The following is a 21689-nucleotide window of genomic DNA, read 5'->3' as shown; positions in this document are numbered from 1 at the left end:
TCTTCATATTCAATATCCGGTGCATTGAAAAGTTATTGTCCGATTTCGACAATTTTATCACAAATTATATTATAGTATATGTGCAAAATTTTATTCCGCTCTCTTCATTGGTTCTTTATGTATATATTATAATGAAGGAATGAAGTGAAGGAATGAGATGGAATTCAAAATTGAGTTACATGGGAAGTAATCGTGGTTGTGAACCGAATTTTTCACACCTCTCATCAGGGTTTTCAGAAAATATTATATACCGGATTTTATTGAAATCGGTCGAGTAGTTCCTGAGATATGGTTTTTGAACCATAAGTGGGCGACACCACGCCACTTTTCTCCATTTCTTCTGTACAATTTGGTGTTACTGATGTGGTATTCAAAAAAAAAAGCAAATCTTGTGGTTCTTAAATAATATGTTAAGGCAATAACTTCAATCTTATCGCTAAAAGAACTATTTAGTAAAATTTCAAAAATATAGAAAACAAGAATTTTAGTAGTATACTTGTTACTTCAAAATAGTCCATTTACGGCATAAAAATAAAAAAATGTATTGAAAGCCCAGGAATAAAAAATGTCACAACAATACATATTTAAAATGAATAGCAAAGTAAGCTTGATAAACATTACCCATTCGGTGAGTCGTTAAAAGGCAGGCAGTGGCAAAAATAACGGCAGAATCAGCAACAGTGAGGAAAACAGGACAACAAAAACCCAAAATAGCCAAATAGTAAGAGCTTTAGAGATATCAAAACAGTCAACTAGAAACCTACTTCCGTAGGAGGTGAGTAAAAAGTCATTACATAAACAGAAAGACAATGCATTTTGGGACTCTTATAACCTAAAAATGTTACTACGTAGCAAAGAAAAATTTAGTAAAACTAAACAAAAGTGAAAAACAGTAAATGCATGAGCTTCACAACCATTATAAAGGTGAAAAATGTAACAAAAGCGAAAAAGGGTTATGCACACGTAATGTGGCACAGTTTTGGGTAAACAATTCATGTACTCTAACATAAAGGAATAGACACTCACAAATTATGTAAAAATGTGTGGTGAATAACATTTAACAACACTCATATGTTAAAAACTGTTATACCACTCAAAATCAAGAGCGAAAAACGCTGTAAATGAGTGAAAGAGAAATGAGCGACACGAGTAGCAAACTGAGTTTGTGCCATGGATGCTGTGCGACGCAGCGTATGAGTAACATTTTCGAATAAATTGAGCGCATTATGGTTGCAAAAGAGAAAGAGAGCGACAATACTGACCTAACACACATTTCCTACGCGAGCGCGCAATGGCGAAACATATCAAGGGTTCGCTCGTGCTTTGCAATTTTCGTTGTAAGTTCGAAAAGTGTTTTGCTATGTCAAAATATTCGAATTTTCCCAACGAAATGCAGCACTGTGTCGCGCTGAGCGTGTGCTGGCATGCATTTCGTAAGCAACAAAAACAATAGCAATTAAGCCGTTTAATGTTCATGCGCTCGTCTTTACTGCCGTTGCGATATGCTACGTCAGTAGATACGTTTTGTTTGGCTTGTCGAGCGGCGGTTGATTTTGCGGCATTGCAACGCGTTGCATCAATGACGTGCATAATGCAATTTTGACGTGTAAATTTACGCGCGTGTAATAAGCATATTGATGTGATTAAGGCGAGAAATTTGAGAAAAAGACAATAGAAGATGTTGTGACGAATGAAATTGTTGAAAATTTAATTAAAATTTTAATAGTTAAAAATGAAACAAAAATATCAAAATAAAAATTTTTGAAAAAAATTAAATGAAAAATGTTAAACATTGCTTGAGGAGCAAAAAATAAAAATATTTTTTGTCTAATATCTTTAAAAAAACATTGTGAAAAGACTATCTCCAGATTTCGCGTGTGTTTGCTTTGTTGGGAAAAATATAATTTTTGGTGACAGAAAGGTATATATCAAACTCAGCACAAGGTAAGCTGACTTGCTCATTGTAATTTTTAAAACAAAAGAATACTGCAAAATACCTCAAATATGTTGTTCTATATTTTTCATTAAATATTTAATTTACCACACGTCATATATACGCTTCTTGCCGAGTACAGTTACCTAGTTTTTAGCACAGTTTTAGCATATGTGTTGCATGCGAAACGAAATAACACATAAAAGCCTATCAAAAATAAAAGCAGACAATTAGAACAAAGGCAAATAGTGAAGAACAAGTATCGCGTTACTTAAACTTGCACTTCATTATCAGCTCGCGTGCTAGTTCATATGCGTCTTACTCCTTGCTTCACTCTCATTCCAACTTAAAGCAGCGAAACTACTATCATTCTACTCTTTGCTCTGCCTGAAATCTATATCTCAATCCACATTTCGACTAGAAATGCGTAAATTACCGTAGCAAAAGTCAAAGTGAAGCAAGCTGAGTTGCTGTAGTAGTCGCGATGCCGCATCTATTGCACCTTCAGGTTATAATTTCACTAGCAAACACAACGCTGCATACCAGCATGCGCTTATTATGCTTTTAGCTTTGCGCGCCTTCTTCGCCAGCATCATCTGCTGATGCAGTTACACACACACATATGTCATTTTGCGCCAGTCCGTAATGCAGATGGCTTGAAATTCATACTCGTCTGCATGTATAAATCAACGTTTACAAAATTATAGGTATGAACTTACCCGCACACACACACACACACACACACTTGCACGTCGTACTTCTATGGCGAAATTCATTTGCACTGTCGCTGTGCTACGTGCTTCATTTACATGATACTTTCACATTTAACTGCCGTAATTGCTGCTTTTTTCTCGCCACTTTTGACTACTTTGTCGGTTTTTTGCTTTCATTTTGTCAGTTGCAATATTGCTGACACACATTTTTGCTGCAATTAGAAGGGAGAGAGAAAAAAAAGAAAAAGTTATAATTTGCAAGCAACAAATACTTTTTAATATATTACAAAAATGTAAAATACGCGCATTTATATATTAAAAAATATTTACTAAAAATCATAAAAAAAATTATATCCATAAAAAATGCTCATTTTTATTATATATGCTTGTACTTTTGTAATAAAACCCGCATCTGCATACAATTCATACAATAACCCGAAATTTCTCAATGGCTGTACACTGCGTATGAGTAACTCGCAACATTTGCTGAAGCTGTATTATGATCACATGAGCTTCTGTGTGTATGTATGTGTGTATATTCATATTTATTTAAATATTTTATGCTATATGTGCACTCATAGAGCATCCGCATGCTGTCATACGCTAATGAGCAGCGTCTGTCAACGAACTGGAATTCAGTGAACTTGGCTTTGTTGTTTTTCTGTGTGAAAGCATTTGCTGCGAAAATAAAAATAATAATGTATAACAGAACTGGAGTGTATACAAATAACTTTAAACGAATATATGCTCATTTTATTTCGCATTTACAGCGACCCAAAAACGTGTGTTTTAAAAAAGGCAGTCACAGTTTAGCAGCATTTTAATGAATGTTGAAAATAAAAAGTTATTATATGTACTTGTAGAATCATTGCGTGAATGTTTATTTCAATAATAATGTACGATGATAAATGGTACAGAAGAGCTATACTCAAATTTTTATTTCCAATGGACGTGGTCAGAAACCATATCTCAGAAACTAGTCGACCATTTTCAACGAAATTCGGTTCGAACCATTTTCTTTGCATCCCCATTGCATAGTTCGAAAATGGGCAAATTCGATTCACAACCACGTTTACTATAATATATACCATAATTTTGAAGTCCATCTGATTCGTTCACTTGGCAATCTATAAATGAGGCACCAGTGTGGAGTTATCTGAATAAAACATTGCACAAATATTGCTTTTCTAGTGTAGACGGGTGATAGTCTTAAAATCACTGAAATCGGACTGTAAAAGGTTACAGGCTCCAGATACCGTACATGTGGACCTCAGTGCTCGAGGCAAATCTTTTATCGAAAATATTATTAAATCTCACAGATGTTTAAAAGAAATTCAGCGAATATGTTTTCCTTACAATAGTGTGGCTCTGTGCCAAAATTGGGCTAAATCGGGTCAAATCTTCATGTAGCCCCCATAAACCCAATATTCGGATTTTCAAAAATACGGTGGACTTTATACCTATATATGGTTAATATTTTAGAAAAATTAAGTGCACGTAAAATCGTGGTTATGATGCAGGTGGATGTAGAAATTGAGTAAAAGCGCTCTAGCAATTACCCCAGCCCCTATATACTATATATAAAGATTCTCGTTATTCTAGTTGACTTCATGCCTAATATATGGGCCGAATTGTGTGTTACTAAATAATTTTCTAGAGTATAAAATGTTCAGTTTCACCCGAAATTAGCTCTTCCTTAGTTGTTTTTAATTTATTTGATACGCAAAAAGAGGGATGCAATGTATTTAAATGCGCCGCTCCATTTTGAAATTCCAAGATTTTGGAATTTGAAACTGATAATATCAAACAATTTCAGTATTGGGATTTTTATATTTCTGGTCCCTGAAATTTCGGGATTGCATACAAAAAATATATTGGAATACGCAATATCAAAGTTGTAAGATGATGGAAACTGAAATAAAAAAATTTCAAAATTTTTAAATTAAAAAAAAAATCGGGTTTGAAAATTGAACTTTTCAGAATGACGAACATTTCGGAATTGAATTTGAATTTTCACATTAATAATTTCATTTGATTCTCGACTGCATAACAAAGCCATGGCGTAATTTTTTGAAAACAAAGAACACTTCAAAATCATGTTACCAATCTGAGGTTGCCTAAAAATTTGGTCACCGCTTTGGCAGCTGAAGAAATACAGTGAGGCAATTTTAAAGCCTTTTGCTGCGTTTTTTTAAACAAAAAAAATAATACCAAATAGCAAAGTTAAACTGAACCGAGAAGATAGAAAAACACTGCTCACAATCACATGGGTATACAGCTCCACCTGAGCAATGAGTATGAGCAATTTCATTCCACAGAAATCTGTGTTTAAAAAGTTTTTCTTTTTAGCTGTGAAACAGCAGTGAAACAAATTCAATTTCCTAAAGATTTATTTCGAAAACTCACAAGGATTAAAATGACAAGTCCTATTTGTTTTTTTTTTTGTTTGCTGTGAAAGAAAATGAGTCAAAGCGGAAAATAGGAGTATACAAACAAATTTTTAGGGGACTACAGCAGGCAGCATAAGAAGCTGCTGAAATTGACTACGAGCTGATGGCGCCTAAGACAACCAATCAGACAGACAGACAGAGAGACAGACAAGCGAGCAGCAGGTGACTGCATGCAATATCCTGCACACTGGCGGCCGACAACGAACGACGACGAAAAAACGCAAGAAAAACACTTGGAATTGAAATGAAATTCAATACACTAGAAAGCGTACAAAGTGAAAATAAAGAAATTAGGTGAGGTAATTTCGTACGAAACACGCGCTAAGCAATTTGAGTAAGAACAATTTTTAAATTGAGATAGACGCGCGCTAATAAATTAAAGCTTTCACGGCGCTGGCGAAAAAAACTTTCCAAACGACAAATTGTTAAAGCGTTATATATCATAGAAGTATGCGGATCTGTATCTTCAGAGCGGTGAGTGTGTAGGCATTCGGAATTTTCGCTCACACACACGCTAAACACAAACGCGTTTAAGTGGCGAAACTTTTCCACGCCAATCTTGTCGAGGAGGGGTGGGTAAGGCGAGCGGCGGCGCGCATATGCGTTTAGCTTAAGTGCCATTTGTAACTGTTTTTGGCAGACATTTCCGTTAAAACACCTTTATCACAATTTGCCACAAACGTCAGTGCCGAGTGTGTAGGTCTGCCTCTCGTGCCTAACAAATGCCTGCATCTGTCTACAAATCCTCTGCTTCCGCGGATTATGGATAGGCAAAGTATCATGAACAATTTGTATTTTATTGTAAGCAGCAACTTTTAAACTGTCGCTATATGCCAAACTCGCATTTAAGTGTTATTGCTGGCAAAGGCAGTGCCAAGAGCGCGTCCATGGTATCGCGTATGCGTACAAGCGACTGAAGAAGCCAAATGTTGCCAAAAAACCTCTTACGCCGAATGCCAGTACACGTTTTAAAGAAATGCAGTTGCCACGTATTCGAAGGCAAAGATGCTTGTTGTAGTGTGGCGGTACACTGAAGGTAAAAAAAATAGTAGCAGTTAAATATTAAAAAAAATTCGAACCTAACATAATTAAATTATCCTCAGTTTATTTGAATTATTTTATTTTATTTTATTTTATTTTATTTTATTTTATTTTATTTTATTTTATTTTATTTTATTTTATTTTATTTTATTTCATTTTATTTTACAACCATTTTGTTGAGCTACTGTGTATCCACATAGGTGTGTGACAATGTGTAACCACAAATGATAGGTATTGTATCACAATAACTTTCACCGCATATGCCGTTCTACCGCAGCTACTAGCGGAAAAATATTATTTCTTACATCTTGTAATAAGCCACTGCAATAAGCACTCACATCTGAGGGCTCCACTTGTATTTATGTGCATATTATGAGTATAAAGCAGATTTGCTCGTATTCGTATATCCATGTATATAGTTATATATATTTAAGAAGACGCGAATTTCTTAGAATAAGGTTCATGCAATATCTTACGTTACTCTGGCTGTGTCTCTCACCTGCTGGCAGTGGATTTCTTAAACAACTTCGAGCATATAGGGTTGGACAGTAACAAAAGTACATATAGTACTGCCGGAATAGCTGCGTTTTTATGTCTGTAAAGAGGTAGTTGTCCTTAGCTAGTAGAAATATTTTTCACAGCAGGTTAGCATCTTGACACTACCTTGTTGACTATAACATGCTAAAGCCGCTCAGGAGTTACATAGTTTGGCATGGCAATAAGCATTTAAATGTAATATATAGAAAGAGGATTTTTTCCCAGAATTCATATTTTTTAAATTTTAAGTTTTCTTCAAAATTATTATTCCATATTTAAATGTTAAAAAATAAATATATATCTAGAGGAATACCTTTTTGACTTTCATATTCTACTATTATTTGAGTTTAGATAATTTTCTTAGAGTTCTTTCCTTTCAAATATAGTAATTGTGACTTCGTCTTTGAGGCCAAAACTGGTTTAGCCGAACTGAAATGTAATTTCTCTATCTCACTATATTTTAGCTCAGATAATTACAAGCAATGTTAGCACTTCTGAATTTTTCATATTCCCAAAAAAAAAAAAATCATCCAAAAATTTAAATTTGCCACTTGCATATCTTCGCAGTTTACCCAAACTCTGCGCAAGCAATAAATTCTTAGAAATGACACACAAAACAACACTTTGTATAGGTACCGAGGAACATAAATCCCGAAATTGTATGCGCTTCTGGCTAATATTGACACGTCAACGCAGTTTGTTAGTGAACCGCTGTTTTTTTTTTTTGTTCCAGCTACGCTTGCTTCCCTTGCAGGCGTTTTTGGCTGCCAAAGATGAAAGTCAAAGCCAATACAAGGTAAAGCCAATCACATTCCCCATAAGCCAGTTAAAGGCAACGTTCGTGTCGTCAGTCAATGTTTGTCAACGCGACAGGCAGCAGCTGGAAGCCGCCAATGTTGCTGGTAAACAACTGACAGCAAACAGACGAATACTCAGACACAGGCACACACATACACTGGAGTATATACCACTACCAGCGACGGTGCATAGATGAGGCTACAGATATGGCGACAATATTTGTTATTTGAAATTTGAAACCATAAAGCAGTTATGAGGAGAGGAGGGGAGCGGGTTTGTCGCTATTGCCAAAGCGAGAGTGATTGAAAGACGCAGTGAACGAGACTTGACGAAAAGACGCGCTTTAGTGGCCCATTTGAGACGCGCGCCAAGCAGTGAACGTGCCGAGTTGGCAATTCTAGTGCACCGCTCACACGCAAACACACTCGCATTGCCTGCCAATGATGGAATGCAAAAATGTCGCCATATTTCAACAGCTTTCTTTCCCTTCTGCGCTTTAATAAACATATACATATTTTTACCTCAAATGCCGGCAGCAACAGCGGCGTCTCACATTCGAGCACACGGCGTCGACGAGACGACGACTTGTCGGTGAACATACGCTCCAGCATACTAACAATATGCACCTGTTTTTATTACAGTTATTTCAACAGCCTATTTTTCGCACAATGATTTTTCGCCACCCTCCACTCTTGGTCTCTGCCATTACGCCTAAGGACGCATCGTCGTTGCCGTCTTTGTTTTGTGCCTTTTGTTTGCCTTCACTTTGCATATTTCGATATTTGTTTGCTTGCGGCTTTTACCGTTGTTTTCTGGCCAAGGCAGCGGTGTTCATCTCTTTGTGCATTGTGTTGTTGTGGCTGCTGTGCGGAAATCAAAAATCGCATTTTTTGATGGATTGCCTAGACTTGTTTTCGCACTCATACTTGCATTCGCATAACGGTTTTGGAAAGCTTTTGTTTCGCTTATTTTTCATGCATTTTACGGACTTTTTTCCCATAATTCTATGTTTAGCTTCATTTGTTGTCGGTTCCTTAGAAGGTCATTCAAGCATTGATTATGTATTTTTGGGTCTTTATTTGGGACACCTTTGTTGTATTTCAATAATTGAATTTATTTAGGAAATTATAAATATGAACATGTTTGCGTCACGTCGCGGCTCACTCATTCTCAGAATTTTTTAAGGGAAAAATATTTCGAAAAAATATTTCAGTAATATTAATTAATGAAAAAATGAAAAGACACACAAAAATAAGCGAAAGTCTTCGAGTGAAATATTCCTACTCTCTCAGCATTTCAAGTTCCTGAACAAACGCGTTACCTTTCAACAACTTTAAACTGAAAATTCCTCATAAAATTATTGTATCATGTCTCTTACCTGCACTATATACTTTCAAGGCCAAATACTTTCCAATTAAATTGTTCATTCCATCACACATATAAACTTGTACATATAAGAGTATTTAGCCATCAGCCTTCTGCGCGTAAATATGTAGCAACACAAATACTATGTAAGTGTAAGTTTACTTGCTGTCTTCCTGTGAAATAATTTCCACTTTAATTTTAGCGCACGTATTAACTTTTTAAATTAAAAACTTTGTCACTTACGTTTATCCTTGATTTCACCTGGAAAGTTGTGCTAGTGTAATGTGAACTGAAAGGGGCAACTTAACGAAGATGCACCATACAAATAGGAGTATAACAACTACAGTATATATAGCTATATGCACGTATATAGCACAGTTATTCCATAAAACTTTAGTGTGGTCATTAATAATTGTTGTCGCTACCTTCGAACCTGCAGTCACATGTAAAGTCATATATGCTCTAGAGTTATCGATAACACTTTGCTTTTACAATGGAAAAGCATAGAAGGCAAACGACTTGTATACTTTTTAAATTTTCTTAAAAACAATCTTAGTATCTCTGAACTCAAGATCGCCAATTCAAAATAAAATTATTGATTATCAGAAAACAACTCTTAAATTTACACTATAGATGGCACTGGAGTATAGATATTTCTAAGTTCTTTCTTCCCTTTCCGGATTTGATTTACATAAATAAAATCTCTCTAACGTTTTTAAAAAAACTTGTTTATAGATGTCAAAGAGATGGCATAATTAAATTTACTGCCTTTATTGATTGAGTTGTAAAATTATAAATGAATGATGGAAATGAAAGAATATTCGTTCTGGTACATTTTTGAATTCAGCTCTAAACAAAGAATTTAACAAAGTTTTTATACAAGGGCTGCTATATATATTTCTGGTCTAGGCAACACTAAGTGTTGCCAGGTGCAATCTGACAAGGTGCACTCCAGGTGCAAGTTTGACATTTTTTAGCATAACATCACTCAGAACGTTTTGTCATTTAATCGTGAATTGTTTTATTTACAGGGAATTAAAACATTCATCTCGGCCAAAAAATGGAATTAACTTGTGAACATTTTCGTGCGACCATTTTTCACAACTTTCGACATGGATTATCGCGACAAGAGTGCATCGATGAACTAAAATCTTTGTATGGCTATGAAGCACCATCCTATAGCAGTGTGAAAAACCGGTACAACGAATTCAATCGTGGCCGACGCTCGCTCAAAGACGAATTCCGTGAAGGTCGTCCAAAAACAGCTGTTGTGCCAGAAAACATCGATGCCGTACGTGAACTGATAATGCAAGACCGTCATGTAACATACCTTCAGTTAGAGGCATGCCTATGCATTTCTCCCACCATTTGATGGAGAATATTTTGAAAAACAATAAAACCATTTTCGTTGATAAATATTCCTATTTTCATTATTAGGCCAGAAATATATATAGCAGCCCTCGTACCTATTATGATAAATATGCCGACTTAGTTGAGTTGAAACTCAAACAACTCAACTTTATTTACGAAACAACTCAACATTACGAATTACAACTCGTTTTATTTAAAATTGTATTGATAAAAGTTGAAATTTAACAGATAAAGTGAAATTGGTATGCAAAAATATGAAAAAGGCTCAATGATCATTCTATGCTCTTTGCACTTTCGAGAACCAAGTATGAAAATTGTGTAGTGACAACTGACTGACAACTGACTAATATTGTATGCTGCAATATGTAGCTTTCATAAAGAGTGCGTTGTAATTAAGGGAAGGGGCTTCCTTAACAGCCATAAATATTGTTGGTGGCTCCAGTGGAAAAAAGATATAATTTTCACTGCATTTTTGCGGTATTTTTGACAGGTTAAGTTGTAATCGATAATACATTGAAAAAAGTATATATGTTTTTATTACAATTTTTTTCGTTATTATAAAGCTTTAATAACTTTATATAACTCTGCATGAAAACATAACTTTAGGTATGTGTGTGACTCAATTTCGTGTTACTTTTACTATAACATCTTGTAAATCTATATAATTTTGTTTGTGTTTTCTAACAATAACAAATTATGCATAAGTCTGTCGGTAAAATGCTTCCTTAATCACTGCAAGTTAACAAATTTCACCGTAGGAAGCGGTGATTCATCAAAGCAAGAAATAAAGAAACTTCAGGGTTATGTAAGTGAGATTAAAGATTGATGTACGTGGCGTATGAGTAATTTCAGATGAGTAGTCAAATTCATTTTACAGCACATAAATTAGGTAATTGTTTTTGGACAGAGTGATAAGCAAATGACTAAAGTATTAACTACGGATATTAAAGTACTACTTCAGTGAAGGTGAGTGCGTTTTTAGTAGCGAAATTGATGCAATTGAGTTAAAGAAGTTTGACTAGGGTTGACTTTTGCAATTGGCTTGATTTTCGAGTTTAATATTTGAAATTTTATATGACTGAAGTTTAATTATATAGGTAGTCATGAATAATTTTAGATATCTTCAGTCATTGACCTCTGGCTTTAACAAAAAAAAACCGTGTTTCTATAATCTATTCTTATTTAATTCGAAAAGTAAAAAACCAACGATAACAAACCGATTAAATTTTTAAACCATTACCCTTTCACACAACCTTATACGCTTTATGCGTATATGTAACAACATCATTCACCCCACACACGGTAGTTACCAGAGGCGTTGACAGCCCAGAGCCATCGCTCACTCGCCGACCACAGTCCCCTCACATGCTCACAGCATATATTCCTAGAATGTGCTTCAGTCACCTCAAGCAATTCAAGCGAAAAAATGGCAATGAATACATTTTCATTTATATTACAAAATATTGCGTTTTCCCTTAATTTGAATGCGTATTTTACTTGACAAGAGGAGCACAACGTAGCTAAGGGGGATTACAGAGAGAGAGGAGGAATAAGCGCAATTGGTACACTGCGAACTCGCTGTTGTAGCTATAAATCTGCATATACATATGTATATATATGTGTGAGAGTGTATGAGCAATCATTCAGTCATTTACATACACATTTGTACGGAGCTGTATGTGAGTGAGCGTAAAAAATTGATGTAGCATGTGAAATTTTTATGCACTCTTCCAAAGAAGACACACACACAGATATATACATATATATCTGCTCTGGCAGTTGGTTGAGTGTTGGACAGCCGCTGGAAATAGCAGTCCGGCAAGGATCTACAGTTTGGCATATTGAGGGGGCAGTAAAATTTGCGCATCACCGTTGCACGCACACACACACACACACACATGTAGAGACAAGTGACGGTAAATCGCAACGACACGGAGCTATTTGGAGTCGTGGTGCTTCAGCGACCTTGTTGCCACTTACTTATGCGCACTCAACCACACACACATACACATGCAAGCATGTATCCATAGGGTAGCATGGGTTTCGGCTACTTTCAGCATGGCATCAGTGGCGCCACCAGCACCCGCAACACTTATTGCTGCTGCCACACACGCTGATGCTTGCTTGAATGCCATAGAACGTGTCTGTGTGTTTGTGTGGTGTTTTATTGGAATTATTGCTGGTGTGGCTGTCTGTATTCAGTGACGGGAATGTGTGAAAAATTATGTACAAAATAAATGCGCACGAATGAAAAATTTATAAAATATTTAAATAAACACTTCATAAGATATTTGCGCTGGTAAATGGCGAAAGGGGAGTGAAGAGCATGACAAACAAAGATAAAAATAGCAAAAATACATTTTTCACAAACACACACACACAGAAGAGAGAATGTGGCCGCAAGTGCTGCCAAATATGCGGAGGGAAGCTGTGAAGTTAGGAGAAAGGGTAGCGAGAAAAGGTGGCGGTGGCGCTGTTAAAAATGTAAAATATCTATAAATGTGAAAATATAAATTGCGAAATGTGTGGTTAACAGACAAAAACCATTTCGCATTCACATTTGGCCACTCACAACGAGATTGCTTGTCGACAAGCAGATAAGGTAAGGGTCGATCAAATTGCACTGTGGCCTCATGTGCGTCCATTGGTGAGATTCACTTTAAATTGTTTTGCACTTGAAAAAGTGTTACATGAACCCATTTTTTGCTTCTGTGTGGTTGTGTTGCCATATTTCATAAAGAGGAGCAATTGGTATGTGGAAAAAATGGGAATGGATTCAATTGCTGTACATTGAAATGGCAAAGGCAAGAGTCTAAAATTTATTAAGCTCGAAAAAATTTTAAAAAATTTTAAAATCAAAACTTTAAGCGTTTGTTATAAATATGGAAAATAAATAGGGAATGTAGGAGTGTGAAAACTACAAAAAAAACTTTGCTAAGTATGAATTTCAAATACTCTCAAGCGCAACTTCTATATTAATTCTCAAAAAAAAAAATTTGTTTTATATTGTCATCGAAACTTGTCTAAAAGGGCTTTAGAGGTATCCTTAGGGATAATTACCACGAAAAGATTTACACCGAAACGAGATATAGTACTTCGTGGGATTTGGTGACCATATTTGATTAAGAAAGTGACTTCGACAGAAATTATTCATACACCCTGTACTGCATACACCTGTAAATTTATATTTCTGGCGCGAAATCTCACTATTTTCAAAACCTTTTTTATACTCTCGCAACATGTTGCACAGAGTATTATAGTTTTGTTCACATAACGGTTGTTTGTGTCACCAAGAAATGAAAGAGTTAGATATGGGGTTATATATATATAAATTATCAGGATGACGAGTGGATTCGAAATCCGGATGTCTGTCCGTCTGTTCGTGCAAGCTATAATTTGATTAAAAATTGAGATATCTTAATGAAGCTTGGTACACATACACTTGGCACCCTGAGAAGTTTGGTATTGAGAATGTGTGTAATCGGTCTACTGCCACGCCCGCAAAACGACGAAAACTGAAAACCTATAAAGTGTCATAACTAAGCCACAAATAAAGTTTGGAACAGAGGATCATAGGATCATTTTTGTGTGGCGTCGACCACTTATGTGTCAAAATCCATATCTCAGGAACTACTCGACCAATTTCAAATAATCCGGTTCATAATATTTTCTTGACACCCTGATAACACATATCAAATTCAATTTTGAATTCCATTTCATTCCTTCACTTAATAATATATACAAAGGAACCAATGAAGATAGCGGAAAAAACTTGGCACAAATACTGTACATAATCTGTGACAGTACTTGTAAAAAAATTGCCGAAATCGGACTATAACTTTTCAAGGCCCCGGATAGTGAACATGATGAACTGAGTGGCTAAGGTAATTGTTTACCGAAAATATCGGTAAATACCTCAGATATTTTAATGTAATTCAGAGGACTTTTTTTCTTCTAAAAGTATGTCTTTGTTCAAAAATTAAAACTTCTCCTAGCTCCCATATACCTTATTCTAGTTTTTTAAAAAATTCGGCTTTACTCCGCATTATCGGTTAATATGTGAAATAGTCTCAGATATTAAGTGAGCTTATAATCTTGGATATAATGTATTTTGGTGAGTGAAGTTATGGTCTCTTACGTCTTATAGAGTGAATTTTTTTTTATCAAAAATAATAATTAAATTATAAATATGATACTTCTGCCACAAACTGTTCCACCAATATTTTTCTATATATTATTATTTTTTTTTAATATAAATGGTGAGTCGAATGTGTGTTGAAATGTAAAAAAAGCAAAATGCCTTTAACAGAGCAGAACAGCAGTGTTGACTTCATTATTTGCAATTGTATGCACTTTGGTGTAGAAAAGTTCAGTTGCTGCATAAGTTCTTAAACGCCGACCAACAGCATTGTTGCAGCCACTTCTTATGAAACGAAAAGATATGAGTGTTTTTGTTGTTTTATCTCATCATTAACTGCTTGCCACAGTCATAACTTTTGCCACTCACATTTGTCGCCCAGACACCGGAGGCTTTTGTTGAGCTTATCGACGCGCTGGCAACACAGACATCTATAAAGCGACTACATAAAGAGGCTAGGTAGACCCTCTACTACTCATGAGCGTGTGTGATCTAAGTCTCTCTCTCTCAAATACATATATGGCATTTATATAAATGCAGGTGTTAGGTGCCTGCTTATATGTGCATGCATACCTTAAAGTCTTCTAGGTAATCCATGGCGGATTAGTAAAGTGCATACATTCACTGGCTTGTAAAAGTGGAATATGCATATGCAGACATAGAGATGTGGGTATGTATATACGTATAGAAGTTTATATGTAAATTTGTGGTTTTTATGTACTTTTTTATCTACAAACTCATATGTAATTGCTCTATGTTCCTTACCTACTCACTTCAGCAGCATCAGATTAAAAATACAGACTCATATATGTATGTATGTGTGTGTTTGGAAGTCTTTGCCCTCTGCTGCGCTTAGTTGCTATGTCCGTGGGCGTTTGCATAAAAAACCTCACATCTTTTGTAGTCTTTCAAAATCATCTTTTTCTCAGCGCACAAGTGCACATAAATTACAGACATTTACGGCGTTGAAAGGATTAAAGTGTGTAAATTTCTTATTCTAACAGATGGCAATATATTTTAAATATATCTTACGCTTTTTCTAACACTTTCCTTTTTGCCATTTGTGCTTGCTGGATACAAATATGTGCGTGATTCTTGAGTCTAAGATCGATAAAAGTATGTAGAAGTGAGTACGTGTCTTGTAATTCAGCGATTTCAGCATTTAGGTACTGACAAATTTTCTTTAGTCTACTCCCTCTAAAATAATATTTTTATCAAAACTCTTCTGAATAAATTATATTGAACTCTACCTTGTAATTATATATAAATATAAATATATAAGTCTCGTGGATATTTAAATATGAATATGAAAGTAATTTCTTTAGATATTTTTAAATCAACTGAAAACATCAAACATAAATAAATGATATAAATTTAGCAAATAATTCTTGATTTTCTTAAAAAAAAATCTTTTTAGAAAGCACATACAATCACACATATACACACACCTCTATTTATAAATATTTCCCAACAAATCACTTCAATAGCCCCCACTTAATTTCCCCGCAAATACAAAATCTGCGCAAACGTCAATGCCCTTATTAGCCTGGCATAGCTTTTGTCCATTCTTGCCCTCCTGCTTGGAGAGCTACTTTCCAGCATCGCGCATTCAAAACTGACACGCTATCATAATTATCATTATCAACGCTGAACGTTGAACGCCAACGACAACATCATCGACTATCACACAATAGCAATAACAATAACAACAACAACAATAGCAACAAACATACAATTATCGAAGTGGCACTTGCTGCTAACTGTATACAGTAGTAGTAGATAATAGTATGGTGCTTGAATGCGTGGGCGTCACTGCCAGCTGGCAGTTAGCAATTGTGTGGCTGTGTATACGTTGAGTATCAGAGGGGTGTAAACGCGGTTGCAATGAACGCCCGACGATGTTTGTAAGCGCCAAGCAATGACACACATAAAATGCGAACATAGGAAAAGTAGGTACCAATAGGCAGGACAACAACAACAATAGATAGAGAGGTGGTACTACAGTAAATTGTAGGGACTAACCGGATGTTTGACAAGTGCACGTGTATGCTGATTTGCATGGAGGGCGATTTTAGAAAAAGAAATTAGAATTTTGAGCAGGGGATGCTTTTAAAATAGGCTTTGTAATGAAGACAGTGGAAAAGGTCGGTAATACATTACTAATTAAAATGTATAGGATTTTTTGTTCTTGCAAATACTGGTACTGGCAATTATTTAAGAAGTTATAAAGCGAATTCCGTTAATCATAGACCACAGACTATACACAAAAAATACATATAATTTGAAAGTGGAAATATACAAGGTGAGTTTAATGCCTTTAATGAATCCAATACAATTCTTTCTTTATAATGCAATTTAAGGTTTCTGGTGGGTTTCTTTACTGAATTAAATCATTTTTAATAGTTTTCAACATAACTTTTGAATTGAAGGTAGGCGTGGTTATAAGCCGATTTCCTTTTTGGACTGTATAAGGAAATGCCTGAACAAAATGACTTCTGAGAGTTTGGTTGATATAGCTTTAATAGTTTACAAGATATGTACAGAAAGCCACGCCCACTTCCCCAAAAAAATTACATCCAAATATGCCCCTTCAAAGAGTGATCCTTCATAACAAATATTACTTTCATAGCTTTATTTGTGGCTTAGGTATGACACTTTATGTGTGTTTCGGTTATTGCCACTTTGTAAGCGTGGCAGTGGTCCGATTATCTCAATTCAATATCTCAATTTTTACTCAAGTTACAGCTTGCACGGACGGACAGAAAGACGGACGGACAGACAGACATCGGGATTTGAACTTTCCTCGTCAACCTGGTATATATAATCCTATATCTAACTCGTTTAGTTTTATGACTCACAAACAACCGTTATGTGAACAAAACTATTATACTCTGCCTTTTAAATCATGGCAAAATAAAATATTTTTGGAAGTATATTTTCGAACATTCTTAATGCTTCATTTGAAAAAATATTTGTAGATCCCGGTAATGTGGTCAGGCGACAGGACGATCGCAATAAGGAAAGAAAGTCAAGTAATTTTTTCAAAATAAGTCACAAAGTAGCTTCCCTATTTCCTAAATGCAACACAACTATTAATTTTGAGCAATAATCTCTCTCAAAATGCTTCAGTCAGTTCGACAAATGAACTTCATGAAAGCGATCTCTGAAGGTCTCGTACACAAAAAAACTACAAATAGTTTTCTTAGATGAAGGTTTCTAATCACAATTTTTTTTAACGATATTCAATGTTATCATACCGACATAGACAGATGGCGCTCCCGGTAAGAATTAAGCATTAAATGAAAATTTGGAAGTAGTACGCTTCAAATATCGATGAGCTGATGAATTATTTTGTTAATAAACGTAAGGTTGTCTTACAACTTAACATTCCACATCTGCTAGTTTTTAGATATATGAAAGCACTAAGAAAGACTTCCTGACTTCAGCTTTTTCTTTATGATACAAAAGAATTTCTTTATTACTTTTTCGTTACATTTACTGTTTTATTTTACTTCCCCTCTTTCATTATTCCTCATAATATTTCAAATACTAATTTTAGTCCGTTTATTAAGAACAACCCTAGTATTTGGAAAGCAACATATGCACGTGTTAAATAAAAATACCGGTATAAGGGTCTCCCCACAAGCAAAATAGCATAAAAAGCAGCAAACATGTAAACCTCACGAAAGAGAGCTTCGCGGAAACAGACAATCACAAACGCTTACGCCTACATAAATGTATGAGGAGTCTTACATGCATACCACGTACATATGGATGTGGGTAGGCAAACCCGAGATATTAAAATCTTTGCTTTAATGTGAGAAAACGCGGAAGTTGCTGAGCAGTAAGAAACTCACAAATACATATATATATATATGTATGTTATATGTATTCAACTTTGACGCCTACACAACAGATGATGTTTGATGTTTCCTCCAAACAACGAGCATTAAATGTACGCGCACAAATGTATGCTTCATATATTTATAATACTGATTGTGTGATTTGTAAACGCCAATTATAAACAACATTAGATATTCACTTCATTTTGGTATTTAAGTATGTATGTGTATGTGTTTGAATGCCCCATCAATGCCATTTGTTCGAAAACGCAAAATTTTTACGATGATTTGTGGGGCGGCATGAGCGTAAACACCCACAAAACGTGCGACAAAGCGCAGCGGCAAGCGGTCGTACAACATAACGGAACTTTGCATCAAAATCAACCGAGTGTATTAACACAATTCCCATTGTCTTTGTTTGTTTGGCCAACTTTTTAACCACGCTCTCCGCCACCATCCGCTGCGCTCCATGCCATCCAACATAAACAATCGCGTGTTTTTGCGTTTTGCGGTAAATACCAGCCTACGCCGCCACCGCCATCGCCGCCAACTGGCACGGCGTCACTCTTCGTTCGCGCGCTCATTCATTCGTTTACCAGCCAATCAGCCGGCATCCGTATCCGCAACAGCATCAGCGGAGGCAGCGGTAGCGGCAGCGCCACCGCAGTCATCATTTCCAAAGATTTTTCAGTTCGTTTTGCGGTTTTTGTGGCTTTTGTTGCATTGTTGTTGTTGTTATTGTTGCTGTGCTGTTGTTTAATTTTCTGTTTTGTTTTGTTGTCCTTGTTGTGGAACAAAAGTAAGGACGCCGCCGCCTGTACAAACGCGCCAACGCACTCATCATTATGAGACGCACACACTCCCACAGCCGCATACAATACACGAGCATGATTTGTAAAATTTCATTTGGTAACGCTGTAAATACATTGTTGTTGTTGTTGCTGCTCATTGGAAACTTGATTTTGTTTGCTTCATAAAAAAATATTTTATAGTTCTTAATGCGTGCTTTGGGGGAGCGAAAATTCCATCGTTGCTGGTTTTTTATGCCTGGCAGTTACTTAAACTAATTAAATGCTCCATTGATTTGTGCGTGCACACTCGTGTGAATGGATGTGTTTCTTCTGTAGGTTAAAATGCTGTGTGTTATTTAGAAGTACGGCTTCACATTTTCATATTATATAGCAAGTTATTGCTCCTCCTTTAAAATTTTACAAAAAATATTATTTCTTCACTGGTTTTAGACCCAAAGTCTCTGTGATTTTTTCCCAAAATTTTGTTTTTATTAAATTTCATACTAAAAAAATTTTTTATTAAATTTCATTTCATACAAAAAAAAATCATAATTTGTTTGATCTAACAATAAGCATGTCAAATATAGCTTATCGTTAGATCAAACAAATTGTGATTTTTTTTTTCGAAAATTTTTGAGACCTAGCCTAGTGCTAAGACTAAATTTTATTTTTATACTCTCGCAACAAAGTTGCTACGAGAGTCTTTCCGTCCGTCCGTCCGTCCGTCCATCTGCGTAAGCCGTAACTTGAGTAAAAATTCAGATATCTTGCCGAATATGTGAGTCAAATTGTGTGTTATAATATATTAAAAAATTAAATAAATAAATTGCGAGAGTATAAAATGTTCGGTTACACCCGAACTTAATCCTTTCTTACTTGTTTTAGACTATTTGTACTCCATTTATTGACCACTTCTCTCGATAAAGACATTCTTTTCAACAAGCCTTAGCATGAACCATGCTTCCCACTGTCCGACAAGAATTCATTAATATGGATTTAACGTTCTGGTAATCTATGGAGGATACCAAAATATAAAATTTGTACCGATAACCTATGTCTTAATCTCTGCTTTGAAATATTCTCAACTTCTTAAAAGAACTGTACCAGGACAGTGACCTTCTAATGATTGAGAAAAAGACCCTTATTGGTCCACAATATATATTTTTTTAAAAAACTGCTGTCTGAGATTAAGCATTTCATTGTTCAATTTGTTTGTGTTCTGAACGTTGCGGTAACCGATCCCCCGCATGGAATGTTTTTACTACCTTTTAGAAGCAATTTTTTATCTTCTTTGATTGTGATCTAATATAAGTATTGGTATGTGTACCGAAAGTGGCTTCAAATAAGTGGTCCATCGTCTAATGTGATGTTCACTTCATTTGTTGTTGTACTTTCTTTTAATAGTTTGAGAGAGTTTTATGCCTTTCTCTGTATACTTTATATTTCGGTGATCCCGTTTTAGGCATTTAATAATACATTGCCACCGATGTTAATAGTAACAGATTGCTCTTCTGAATGTTTTTATAATATTTGAGTGGCCTCTATATGATTCAGGCAAAAGTCTGTATTCGAAACTTTATCTTAATTGAGATTCATTAAATATTTATCGTTCAGAATAATAGTTTCCTACAATGTAGAATCGCAAATCGAAACAGCAATTTCGGTATTATTTAGCCAAGTAGATTATGGTCTTAAGGTTCGTTAAGTTAACTTAGATCCAACCGCGAGCCTGTTTACGACTAAGCGATCCGCAAGACTGGGTTACCTTATAGTTAATACGAGGGCTGCTATATATTTTTCTGGCCTAGACAACACTAAGTGTTGCCAGATGCAATCTGACATTTCCATTGGAAAGTTTGACATTTTTTAGCATAACATCACTCAGAACGTTCTGTCATTTAATTTGTGCCAGAAAACATCGATGCCGTACGTGAACTGATAATGCAAGACCGTCATGTAACATACCTTCAGATAGATGTATGCCTATGCATTTCTCCCACCAGCAGACATTCGATATTGCAAGAACACCTGGCCGTAAAAAAGGTTTGTTCTCGTTGGATCCCGCACAATTTGACAATCGCTCAAAAAAAGTGCTTCGAAAATTGGTTTGAGCGCATGCAAAAGTGTATAAATCTTGATGGAGAATATTTTGAAAAACAATAAAACCATTTTCGTTGATAAATATTCCTATTTGCATTATTAGGCCAGAAATATATATAGCAGCCCTCGTATATATGGCATTGAGAATCTAGTCTATAATATAAAAATGAATCGCAAAATGTGTTGCTAAGCGCATAACTCGAGAACTGCTAAACCGATTTCGCAAATTCTTTGTTTATAATGTTTTTAGAGGTACCGGTATGGTTCTTACGGAGAGAAAAAGTAGAAAAATTGCCTGAAAAAGTCTTAAATCCACAATTTTCTAATCACCCATGCAAACAATTTGTGTCGTTAGTCTCGAAAAAAGTCAAGAAGGGCCAAACCGATCTGGCTAATTTTAGTTTTGAAATATTATTGGAAGGCCAGGGAAGGATTAGAAAGTAAGAATATATCGAAAAATTGTGAGGAAGATAACAAGAAGATGATTTTTTTTGAATTGACAAGAAAATTATAAAAAAAAAAAAAACAAAACAAAAAATAATATTTTGAAAGTTGTCATTGTTGCTTTGTTAACGTTTTAACGAACATTTTATACTCTCGCAATTTATTG

The 21689-nt window shown here is 35.4% G+C and overlaps 1 protein-coding gene and 1 non-coding gene across 2 annotated transcripts in view; both read left to right on the top strand.

Annotated features, from left to right (window-relative positions):
- The first annotated feature begins 1801 nt into the window (after nucleotides 1-1801).
- LOC105209118 (uncharacterized) overlaps nucleotides 1802-21689 on the top strand; it is a 156421-nt gene continuing 136533 nt past the window's right edge. The window contains exon 1 of the mRNA XM_011179323.3: nucleotides 1802-1944. The gene's annotated coding sequence lies outside the window, so the exon portion shown is untranslated. The remainder of the gene's footprint in view (nucleotides 1945-21689) is intronic.
- Nucleotides 14097-14198, top strand: LOC128920044 (small nucleolar RNA SNORA14). The gene has a single exon (XR_008470163.1). It is a non-coding gene; the product is annotated as a small nucleolar RNA SNORA14 (small nucleolar RNA).

The sequence above is a fragment of the Zeugodacus cucurbitae genome, chromosome 2 (genome assembly GCF_028554725.1).
Source record: "Zeugodacus cucurbitae isolate PBARC_wt_2022May chromosome 2, idZeuCucr1.2, whole genome shotgun sequence".
Taxonomy (NCBI): Eukaryota; Metazoa; Arthropoda; class Insecta; order Diptera; family Tephritidae; genus Zeugodacus; species Zeugodacus cucurbitae.
This window is presented reverse-complemented; position numbering and strand designations above follow the sequence as displayed.